The sequence below is a fragment of the Petaurus breviceps genome, unplaced genomic scaffold, assembly GCF_028583685.1.
Source record: "Petaurus breviceps papuanus isolate PSGF00001 unplaced genomic scaffold, PetGlider_PUasm1.0 184, whole genome shotgun sequence".
Classification (NCBI taxonomy): Eukaryota; Metazoa; Chordata; class Mammalia; order Diprotodontia; family Petauridae; genus Petaurus; species Petaurus breviceps.
In genome coordinates this window covers 4,402,734-4,411,553 of record NW_027185793.1, presented here as the reverse complement: position 1 = coordinate 4,411,553, position 8,820 = coordinate 4,402,734, and the positions used below count along the sequence as shown (strand labels likewise).

Sequence of the window (8,820 nt, the reverse complement as noted above, 5' to 3'; positions counted from 1 at the left end):
ATATATATATATATATATATATATATATATATATATATATATATATAAAATCTGTGAAATGAATAACATCCATCAGTGATAAGCAAACTCATAAAGAAATACCAATTTTAAAAATTCATTTCTCAACCTATTGGTTTCTTCATTTAACTCTAGTCTTATGGCCTTATTAAGGGTTATTAGTATTTCTACATAATGAGGTGGATAAATCTGCTAAAGTTATTTTTTCTTATTTAAATATTTTTATGCATTTTAAAAATACATAAAAGTCATTGAAAAGAAATAGGTACATGGACAATCATCAGGGGCCCAGGGTGGGAAGCAGAATGGGGATGAAAAATGTCTATTGTCCACTGATGGCATGCTGTTAGATGTGGTCAATCAGAACATTTATCTTGAACATGAAAATGGATAATTACTGAATTCAGGGAAACCGTACTGCACCTTCAATGATCCCAAACTCCTAACAAAAACAAAGCATCTTTCTAACACTAAAGTGATTTAATTCTGAACATTATAGATAATTTCCAAGGATAATATCATACAAAACATATAATACCATACTTGGAAAAATCAAAATTTCAGATGATCCAGAGGGCAATGGAGAGATATATTATGGATGTAAGTAGACTATGATATAGTACACTGTCAGTGGTGAAAAAAGTGGAATAAAATGTATCATCCAGTATACATATATCATGATCATAAATGTATGATTACAAAAAGGACTGGCTAGTCATATAGTGAAAAATGGAGGAATAACCAAATTGTCACATTGTTGTTCAGTCATATCCGACTCTTTGTGACCCCATTTTTGGGGTTTTCTTGGCAAAGATACTGAAGTGATTTGCCATTTCCTTCTCCAGTTCATTTTACAGATGAGGAAACTGAAGCAAACAGGGTTAAGTGACTTGACCAGGGTCACACAACTACTAAGTGTCTGAGGCTGGATTTAAATTCATAATTCCAAGCCCAGTGCTTTAATCCACTGTACCCTCTACCTGCTCCAGCAGCTACACTGGTACCCATGAAATGTTATAAGATTTAGGAGAAGAGTTCTAGCAATCCTCTACAGATTCTTTATAAAAAGGCCTGTAAAGGATAAACAAAAGAAGTGAAGGCATACATGGGTTGTAATCTGCACCTCTGGAAAGGGTAACTACATCAATCAGATCTGGCTTCCATTGTATTATTGAAATAGAAATTGTTTATGACCTAAGAGTCCTTTGAGAGAATCCATTAGTTAAATAATTAGATTGATCAAAGAAGGGTCACCATGAACACAATCCACCCCTTTAGTATCATTGATAGACATTAGTAGATATCATGCAAATTCCTTTTCCTATGTGTGGAGATACCACAAAGCTCTACCTTAACATTTTTCTTGTCTTAGCATCCTCACTCCTGGTGATGTCATCAACTTCTATGAATTTAACTACCATCTCTATGCAAATACCTCCCGAATCTATATATCTAGTATTTTTCCCTTTTTAAGCTCCAATCCTGCATCATCAGCTGGCTTCTGGTCATCTCCATCTGGATGTTTTCTAGGCATTGTAAACACAGGATGTCCAAAACAGAACTCATCATCTTTCTACTGAACCCACCTCTTCTCCCAACTTCCCTATTTGTGTCAAGGGCAGCAGTTGCTCTCATACTCAACTTTTCACTTTCCACTATGCTCACCACATCTTGTTGATTCTCCCCCCCCCCATATCTCTCACATTTTTACACTCCTCTCTCAACTCAACATAGCTAACATCCTAATTCAGATTTTTATCACCTCTCGCCCTTAATTGGTCCCTATTCCTCCAGTCTCTTCCCTCTTTAAACTTAGATCCAATTCATGTGCAAGTCAAGACTTCACCCTGATGTCATGGGTCCTCTTCAGAAGTGAAGGATGAACAACAATCTTCCTCAGTCTTGCTGAATGGATAACCATAAAATACAGGTGGAGAGCCAGGTTTATTCACCTTAAGAACCCTTAGAGGCTCTCTATTGGCTTTATTTTTTTTATCTTTAGGATAAAGATCTTCTCGGAGCATTAACAATAATGATCTAACCTATCATCCCATGCTGAATATAAATCTTCTTCATGAACTCTATATTTTGACTAAAGTGACTTCCTTGTTTCTTGTACACAGCATTCTATCTCTCCCATCTACACCTTTGTGGAGATTATACCTGGAATGTCCCCCTCCTCTCTGTTCTTTGGACCTCCCAGCTCCATTCACGTCTCAGGTCCAAGTGTTGCCTCCTATTGGATATCCTTCATAATTCCACAAATTAATGTTCTCCTCAAAATATGAATCTGTGTCATTTTCTATCTATTTTATATGTATACAAATGTTGTTTTCCTCCAATAAACTCTTAGAGGGTGAGGACTATTTGTATTGCTAGTATATAGTACAATGGCATACAGTAGAAAAATACTGTTACCATGGATTTTTTCTTTAAAATGGAGGAAATAAATGTAACAAACTTATGGCCTATGAACAAATGACACTGAAATAGAATTTTTTCAAAATTTTCCATAAAACATCAAAAGTATTTTAAGCTTCTTAAAGAGCATTGCCATAGCAACCTAAAATGCCTATGATTTCTAGGAATTTTCTTTAGATTTGCTATGAAATTTCAAAGTAACTCCATTTTGAACAACAAAATCATGTGTTTGATGTTACTATTCACTGTATTTTCTTGCAAGCATTTACAGAGAAATGTGGATCACTATTCTGTAGTTCTAGTCTTTCTCATATTATCAGAATCTAATTTTTTAATGCTTTTAAGGAACAAGTACAATATGAACACAATTTTCTAAATTCTAATGTTCAAACAATCAAAATGTAAATGCCTTAAAGGAAAGGAATGTTTTGTTTCTGTCTATGTATCCCTAACACCCAACATGGTCCACAATTAATTAATTCCTATTGAATGAAAGAGTAGATTTTTAAAATGTGCTTATTGAGGAGACAAAATTGAACTTACATTTTATAAACTAAAATTTTCAAACAGGATCCTTTTGTGGCTCTTAGAATACAATAACATATTCACTCAAATTCATTTAATAATAACCCCTGATGATTTCATTTTTTATCATATCAGGTCTTTAGGCTGGAGAGATTTTGCTTTTTCTGCTTTAAGATGATTATACACTCAGAACCACAAAGTTTGCTAGCACTGACACCTACTGTAATTTCTATTTCTAGTTGAATACTTTTGACAAAAATCCCTAAAGATTATGTAATTAGGTCTGGAAAACGAGCATCCAAACTGATTTTAAGTACCATTTACATACAAACCATTGCTGTCAGGGGTATCCAGGATTCTAATAAAGGCAAGGAAAAATAAAACCTATATTTATCATACTATCAAAGAGGTATGTCATATTAGATAAACAAGGTCCATCACTTTCTGTTTTCTTTACTGTTTGTATAGGACTCCTTCCCTACCCCCAGCCTAATGCTTAAAAAAAAACTCTATGTGAAAAGAAAATATACAGCAATTTTTTTAAACTTCAGAAAGTCCTTTATTTGGGGGGTGGGGGGGAGGTTGAGGAAAGAAAGTAATCAAATCAAATTTAATGAACTAAAACATTATAACAAAATATAAATAAAAGAAAATATAACACTTTCATATTTTTAACTTCAACAACATTGCTAAATTTCTGTGCAATATTAATGACCCACTGTCATTCTATCACTTCATTTAAGTCTGACACTAGTGGATTACACTGCAAGAAACAATGAACAGTTTCTACTACTTCCTCCCTTTTAGAAGAGATGGAGCTGAATCTCACCTAGGCCTTGCTATTAAATCTAAGTTCCACCTGTTTCCATTTTTCCCCTATTTCCCTTCTCACTTCAGAGACTGAAGGTTTAATTAGTCACACTGTTAAAATAACTTGCTCACGTTTAGCCTAGGGGCAATATAGTGACTCTCATGTCCTCATGACCCCTTTCTCTGCTTTTTATGGAGTTTATATCAGTACCAACTCAATAGCTAATAGCCCCCAATCAGAAAAATTTCTAACATTCATACAGAAGTTAGTCTCTGTGTCCTAATGTACAATTTATGTATCTCCAGCTAATCCCTACCCTCTTCATGCTTGAGGCAAAATCAGAATACTGGAAACATTTAGGGAAATAGAAATGAATCGAATATATTACACTTTCTGTTATTGGAGTCACAGGGAGGGAAAACTGACAAGAGAACATACCTTTGGGTAGAACTTCTTTCGGTTCTTGAAGAGGTAAGTGTAACCAAAAGCTTCAGTCTGAGTATTCTGGCTTGAGGTGCTGCAGGGCCTGACAGTCCACCTTGATCTCTTCCTTCTTTCCTGATGCTTAGCTGAGGGCTGCTAGAGTGCTGGGCCTGGAGTCAGGAAGACTCACCATCCTGAGTTCAAATCTGGCCTCACACACTTACTAGATGTGTGACCTTGGGCAAGTCACTTAACCCTGTTTGCCTCAGTTTTCTCATCTGTAAAATGAACTGGAGAAGGAAATGGAGAACCATTCCAGAATCTTTGTCAAGAAAACCCCAAATGGGGTCATGAAGATTTGGATGTGACTAAACAAGAACACAATTTCTCCTTTTGGTTTCTCATTTTTTGTTTTTCCCATTGGTTATTGCTCCTGTGCCAAAGATTCTTTCAGGATTGTGCTAGGGGTGGTCTCAGGTAGGGCTGAGGATGTGATCTCTGAAGTGTTACTGCTGTGACTGAGCTCCTAACAGTCCCTACTCCTTCCTCTCAGTCTAGAAAGACTGCGTCTGTCCCTTTAAGTACTCCTTTGCTATCTAGGTCAAAGAATGAAATAGTCCCAAATAACTCATAGGACTGAAAGGGACTGTTTGTCCTCCAGAACTACAAACCCCAGAATTCCAGTCAATATTCAAAGCCCCGTTATATACACTAATTCAAAAGTCTTTCAATAGATTCAGTCTGTCTATATTTATAAACCGTCTTACCTTTTTAAAAAAGTGTAAGACTTTTCTTCAGAAAAAACTCACCCCCTCCATTACTATCACATCCATCTCTCCATCCAAACTACCATGATTTATAAGAGATGTGGATCTTTTGGGATAGGTTTCATTCATGTGGCTAGAAAACTGACATGACACAGCCCTGCAAATAAGAGAAAGGAAAGAACAAAGAATAAGAAGGAACATGATAACACACAAGATAATATTTCCAAGACTAATTTATTTCACACTGTTTTGGGTTTCCCTGTTGGCCACAAAAGAATAAAAAAAGATTAATTCAATCTTCTTCCAGAGATATTAATAATGATTTATATTTATGATTTTCTTGATTAGAAATATAGAACACCTCATTATAAAGGTTTTAATAATGAAAATAGTAATGAAACTAAGAGAATGACAAATGCTAAAGTTGCATTTCGTAAAGAAATGGCTCATATTCCTTTTTTTTTGGAAGGGGAAGGCCAGGTAAATGGGGTTAAGTGACTTGCCCAAGGTCACAGAGCTAGTAAGTGTGTCAAGTGTCTGAGGCCGATCTGAGCTCAGGTCCTCCTGACTCCAGGGCCGGTGCTCTATTCACTGCACTACCTAGCTGCCCCTCATATTTCTTAAAATAATTATTTTAAATAGTATTTTATATTCCTGAGAATTACCAATTTAATGCTGGGAGGTACAATGAATGAATGAAACAAGTTCTTACCAAATACCAGACACTATCCTAAACACTGGACATACAAATAAAAGCAAACATGATTGTTTTTGCCCTAAAAAAAGCTTTCTAACGGGGAAGATAATGTATATGAGGAAGCAATGGACAAGGAGGAATATTATCAACAAGGGGTTTAGGAGAATGGTGATTGGAGTAATAAGGCAATTGAATGCCATGCCCTTACCAATCAGTTAACAGGTATTTATAAAGTGTTTGCTGTGGACCAAACACTAAGTTTAATACTGGCAATAAAAAGAAAGCAAGAAAAATAATTCCCACCTTAAAAGTAGCTACATTTTAATGGAGGAGATAACCTGAAAATAAAAAGGTATATGTTTAAGATGACTACAAAATAAATGAAGATAGCCTGAAAGGGCAAGAAATTAGCAGCAAGGGCACCCAGGAAGGACCTCCGGCATAATATGGGATTTGAATTGAGTCCTGAAGGAAGCCAGGGAAACTAAGAGACAGAGATGAGGGAACAAAGAGTTTCAGGGAGAGAGCCAATACAAACGCCTGGAGACTATAAAGGAGTGTACTGTCAGAGGAACTGCAAGTAGGCCAATATAGCCGGAGAGTGGTTAGAGGGGAGAAAAGTGTAAGAAGGCTAAAAGGTAGGAAGGCACCAGGTTTAAAGGCTTTAAATAACTAACAGAAATTAATTCTGGAGATAATAGAGAACCATTAAAGCTTAATGAACAGGTGGTTGATATGGTCAGATCTACAATTTAGAAAAATTAACTTGGTAGCAAAATAGAGGATGGATTACAATACGGAAAAACCTGACACAGGGAAAATAGGCTATTGCAGTAGCCAAGGCAAGATGCGATATGGGCCTGAACTAGGGTTGTGGTTATGTCAGCGGCAGGAAGGAGACACATGTGAAAGAATGTAGAGCATATAATACGTAGATATAATAATATTTGGCAATAGCCTGTATATATTGGATGAACTCAGTGAGAGTTGAGAATAACACCATGGTTATAGGCCTGGGTGACTGGAAGAATCATGATGTCTCAGATCATAATGGAGGAGTTCCAAAGGGGGAAGGTTTCGGGGCTTAAGGAGTTTGAAATGACTGTAGCCAGATTGTCCAAGAGACCATTAGAGATAAGTGATTGTAGCTCAACAGAGAGACTAGGGTTAGGAGGAATGGTAGTGTTGTTTTTATTGTTCTCATCTAGAGTTAAGGAAAGCTGGTGGGGGGTAGGCAGTGAGGGGAGCGGTGGCATAGCATGGACATAGCTGGGAAGTGGTATAGTATCCTTGAAACCAGGAAAAATAAAGTGAAATGCTCAGTAAGACAACCCCTGGTTACAGGGATGACACCTTCAATTTGAGACTATCTAGTCCAAATAGTCATTACATTTGAGAAAACTAAGACTCAGTTGACTCTCACCATCAACAGTCTTCACTGTTATTCACCTGCTACTATATAAAGCAAGAGAAAATTAGGAAACTATGCTGACTGGGTCAACTACAAGTTTAATTTGTATTATATAAACTCAATTTGGTCCTCACTGTGGCAAAGCAATCCTTTTACACCCCTTAATTGATTCACTATCTCAATCACCATAGAAACTTTTCTAAACCTTTTCATCCATTTTCAAACCTCCTACGGTTTTCTATTTCCCCACCCCCTCAGTTAAGAACCTTGTTTTATATTTCTCTGGAAAAAAATTGAGAACATTTGGTGAGATCTCCCTGTTCTCTTCTTCTCCTCTCCTCCTCTCACATCACTCAAATGTCTTCCCCTACTATTTCCTCTTTCACTTCATGAATAGATGGCCCTTCTTCTTATTAAGGAGAAATCCTCTTCAGGCACAAGTGATCCAATTCCATCCCATCTTCTCTACCAGATTTATCTTTCACTCAACCTGTAATGTTAATGGGAGTGCTTCTCTCTTTGGTAACTATGTATATGTGTAATGGTCAGACAGTTGGATCTGTCTGTTGATCTGTGATATATGTATTATTTGGTCAGATAGTTAGAAGCCATGTCTGTTGGTATTTATGCTATTATTTCTGCTTGTAATTTCTTTTTGTATTTTCTCTGAAGTTCAGGGTTCTGGCTTTTTTCCCTGAACTAATTAAATGATATATTTGCTTGATTAAAGTAAGATTGCTGACCCCTTTTGATTTGCTTTCCTTTAGAAAAGCAGATCAAAGAACTTGTGCTGGCAACCCTCCTGTATGCTGGTGTTATTGGTCTTACACCCCCACAGCAGCTGCAAGTAGCATTGCTGTTACGCAATTTGACTCACTTGCTTATTTTTAATCTCTCCTCTTCAACTGGCTATTTCTCTACTGATTGCAAATTTACCCATATCTTCCCCTCATCCTCAAGAAAAAAAAAACAACCCTCATTTGTTTGATCCATTTCTAGCTATTGTCCTATATCTCTTCTCCCTTTCATAGATAAATCCCTTGAGAATGCTGTCTATAATCATTTCCTCTATTTCTTTTCCTCTCACTCTCTGAAGACTTACTTCTGACCTCATCATTCAGCTGAAACCACTCGCTCTAAAGCTATCCATGATCTTTTAATTGTCAAAATTAATGACCATTTTTCAAATCTCTTCCTTAACCTCTCTGTATAGAATACTGACAAGTGAATCATCCTCTTCTCCTTTATGCTATCTTCTCTCTAGGTTTTCATGACAGTATTATTCTCCTGGTTCTCCTCATATCTATCTGACTGTTCCTCCTCAATCTCTTTTCACTGGCTCTTCATTCAAGTCAAACCTGCTAACCGCAGGTAACCCCCAGCTTCCTGTCCTAGACCTTTTTCCTCCTCTTCTATGCTATTTCATTTGGAAATCTCATAAGTTCTCATGGATTCAATCATCATCTCTATGCTGGTGACTTTAAAATCTATTTTATCCAGCTCTACTCTCTTTCTTGGATTCTAGTCTCTTATCTTGAATTGCCTACTGAACATCTCAAACTCGATGTCCCACAGACATCTTAAGCTCAACATGTCCAAAACTGAGCTCTGTACTTTTCTCCTGAAACTCTCTTCTCAACTTCTGTAAGGATGGATACCCCCATCCTCCCATTCACCCAAGCTCCCAAAGAGGTGGCTTCTCAACTCCAATTTTTTGACAAATTCTGTTGATTCTTCTCCACATCCC

General features: G+C 36.8%; 1 long non-coding RNA gene across 1 annotated transcript in view; it reads right to left on the bottom strand.

Annotated features, from left to right (window-relative positions):
- LOC138161244 (uncharacterized) overlaps positions 1–5,283 on the bottom strand; it is a 196,559-nt gene extending 191,276 nt beyond the window's left edge. Inside the window, exon 1 of the long non-coding RNA XR_011168312.1 lies at positions 4,214–5,283. This is a non-coding gene — a long non-coding RNA (uncharacterized lncRNA). The remainder of the gene's footprint in view (positions 1–4,213) is intronic.
- Between the last annotated feature and the right edge of the window lie 3,537 nt (positions 5,284–8,820).